Source organism: Akebia trifoliata, chromosome 2, assembly GCF_017979445.1.
Source record: "Akebia trifoliata isolate Shusen 1 chromosome 2, ASM1797944v1, whole genome shotgun sequence".
Lineage (NCBI taxonomy): Eukaryota > Viridiplantae > Streptophyta > Magnoliopsida > Ranunculales > Lardizabalaceae > Akebia > Akebia trifoliata.
This window is the reverse complement of record NC_141376.1, coordinates 6,652,331-6,656,077: the sequence shown is the minus strand read 5'-3', so window position 1 is coordinate 6,656,077 and position 3,747 is coordinate 6,652,331.

Sequence of the window (3,747 nt, the reverse complement as noted above, 5' to 3'; positions counted from 1 at the left end):
ATATATATATATATATATATATATTTTAGCATATATGAAATTTATTTAGATTTTGTATATCAAATCGGTTTTGGGCCAATCCAAATCTGATCTGATTATTATTGGATCTGGTTTAGATCCTATAAAACCCAACCTGATAAGACTCCAATCTAATGTTTATCGGTTCAGTTTCTATTTTGATCTGATCCTTATAGGATTGATACCAAATCAGCACTAATCCGAACCAGACCCAATCCATTAACAGACTCAGTAGACTTAATTATGCAAGGTAACTTTGGAAGCATAACCTGTTATGGATGGCGTCATTTTTTGCAAGGAAAATGCTGAATTAACCTTGAAATTGACATAGTTTCACACATTGCTGATGTGGATGTATGTATAGAACCATAGATGCTTTTCATCGAGATACGAGTGAGCAACATATTTCTTAGACCAGATTGTCCAAATATACAAGACACTTCTTCACAGGCCGGCCTTGGTGTACTCATGCCACTTGGCACGAAATTGAAAATGCACCATCCACAATACCTGAAGACGAACAAAATGGTTACATGTAGCTGCACCAACTATATATAATCTACCTTTCAAAATTAAAAAAAAAAAAAAAACTATATATGATCAAACATAGTGACATTAATAATATAAAACTAAGTGATCGAACAAAGGTCAAAACCTGCAATAAAATAAAATAAAATAAATATGAGAAAAATAATTGGGCTTATTCATACTTTTTTATTTATATTAAAGAATTACTCATATTCAAGAAGAGATTTAAAACTATATCTTTGGAGGGACGTTCTCAAGAGAGAGAGAGAGAGAGAGAGAGCTAAATGCAGCTCTCCATGACCTTGAGACATCTATAGTGATAGGATGCAAGGTACATTGAATACAATACCAAATGGGTATTAAATTAGGGAGGATTTGGTGGCGCAATGTAACCTCTCCACCCGACCCTCCCATCCCTCTATGTCACCTCCTACATTAACTGTACCCTCCCCACTGGGCCCTCACTATGCTTTCCTTGTCTTATCTCACTAGCACCATTTCTACATTTTCTTGCGCCAACAAACATAAAAACTTACTGCTACTTTGGTTGGTCCTACGCTCCTTAATTTTATTCCCAATTATTTACTGTACAGATAGTTCTATCCACATGGTGGCAGAAAAAAAATTCACTCGCATTTGCTTATTAATAATTGACCACTAAAATAGTTTACCTATATAAAAAAAAAAATTTCTATCCATAAAACATCTAGACAACCTGTATTGGTGGGTCTGAGTTGGAGAAAATCAAACCGAAGTCGCATGATGGTTAGATGGGAGGTTCCCAGGTAAAGCCCACTCGTGTGATGAACGACAACGGAACGGATCCATTTGTTCGAGTAGGATGGAAATTAGTATCTTTGGGGATAAGTGAACTATGTGGAGTCAATCGAGACTGTAAAGTGGGTAGTTGCATTTTTTGAAAAAAAAAAAAAAAAAAATTCCTTCATTTAGTTCATGTAATTTGATATTATGCAAGCTGACTTGATAGAAGTCTACGTAAAAGTATTGAAGACTAATTTAAGATGTTTGCAACCTATCATTCCATCAACATCAAGAAAGAGAAGCTTCCATATCGACACATGTCATCATTATTATAACTGATATAACCAAGTCATCTTGATGGAAAAACGAGAATTACGTAGGATCTCTTAATAATCTCTATTTTAATTATTTAAGTAAATAAGCCTATCTATATTGCTAAGTGGCAACTCTTGTTGCATAAATGCATGCACATGAGCGTACTATGCATGGATGATTTGAAACACCCTTTGTAATTCACATTGTATTGAGGAGCATTTTCAATTTGTTAGATCTATCATTGATTTACGTCCTCTGGGTGATAGGAGTGAATGTGGGACTATGATGATTGGTTCAGATAGGCTTGACTATCATTATACATTTTGGCCAAGTCCGTACGATATCAAAGTTATTTTTAAGTATAGTTGATATAGTTAAGCCACAAGCAAAACATGATTTTGGTGATAAAGGTTTAGAAAGTAGTTTCTAGAACCCTAATTACATGGATTTTTCGGGTAAATTATATATCTTTTAATTAGATATAATCCATTATTAGTCCATATTTATTATTGATTTCCATTAAATTATATATTTCAGACCTAATTGCGATTATTTATGTGTAACATGAGAAAATCGCAAAGTTTCAATGCGAATAAAAAAAATCCAAAGATACCACTGCGATCTAGGATCTGAAGCAAGACCAATGACCAAGATGTAGGCCCATTGAGCCCACATGGACTGCAGAGCCTTGGTCAACTTGGGCGGTGCAGTCATGTCAATGAGTCAAACCTCAAGATTTGTGCAGAAGTTTGACGGTTGAAGATTATTCGTATTGAAATATGATTTTTTAATTTTTTATCTCTGTAAATAGAAGATCAGACCAAAGCTTAAAGGATATCTGTAAATGTATATTTAAAATTTTAGTAACTTTACTTTATTATTTTTTTAATTTTAATCTTTCTTTAGAACAAGAAGTTGTAATCGAAGGAACTTTACTGATTTCATAATTCAAGAGCAATAAAGAAGATTTTCTTTTCTTTCATCTCAACTCTTTCACTTTCATGTTCTCTTTATTTTATTTTGATTTTATTGTTCTTGAGATAACCATCTACTAAACTCTCCATTAGATCGATCGAGAAAGCCTAAGCAAGATTCTGTTAACTTTTTTTTATTGTTCTCATGGCTATGCTCTATTGCTTATTGTGAAATTTCTAAAATAAAAATTAACAGTTGGAATGTTGATTATTCTAACTGTTTTGATGATTTATACTTTGATTAATTCAAGATAAATCATATTTGGCAAAGAACCTTCAATATATCTTTTATAATTTTAACTTAATCATTGATCATATATTGTTTGGAATTCATTTGTAATATAACTGATCGATTTTCCGATCCACAAACATTAGTTTTGTTTAGTGGATTGAGATAAATAAATGACATCTAAAATTGTTAACAGAACTTTAGACCTTTTCTTAGTATTTTAATTTTTTTTCTTTTAGTGTTTTGTTTTAGCTAATTTAGTCTTGAAAACTATTTTTAATCGGTTACGTAAATTTGAATTGGATTTGATGTAAAAAGAATATCGGATCAACATTGTCTCTGTGGATCGATCCTTCCTTGCCAATGTCTTTATTTTGTTGATAATCCACTCTAAACATTTGAGGGTGAAATTTGTGGCATTAATCAATAGGGTTTACAGTTTACCAAAAGCAAAGGAGGAATTAGACCACAAACCAAATATTTATGTATCAAATTTGATTTATTTTACTTTGCTTCCTATCTAAATCTACTAGTTTCTTCATTATTTGTAATAGTACTAAGGTGGTTGAAATCTTTCTATTTCGTACATATTCATTCCTGAATGTTTAAAAAAAAAAAAAATGAAGTGGTGGAATCTTTGGAACAACAATTGATATATTTATTATATTTCTATCACAACAAGATGGATTTTACCTAGGATGAGAATGGACAAACTATTACATCTTGGGGGAAATTTTTTTTTTTTGATTGTTAGACAAATTGATTTGACCGTGCTTAAACACTTGACCAAAGCAATTTCAATAGTCAAAGCAATCGGCTTTTGGTTTATGAAAGGCTATAACCCACCAGAATCACAAAAGGAAGAGTTTCTTTAGCCTTTAATCATTAATTTTGATTTAAAATTACTTAGATCATTTGTCC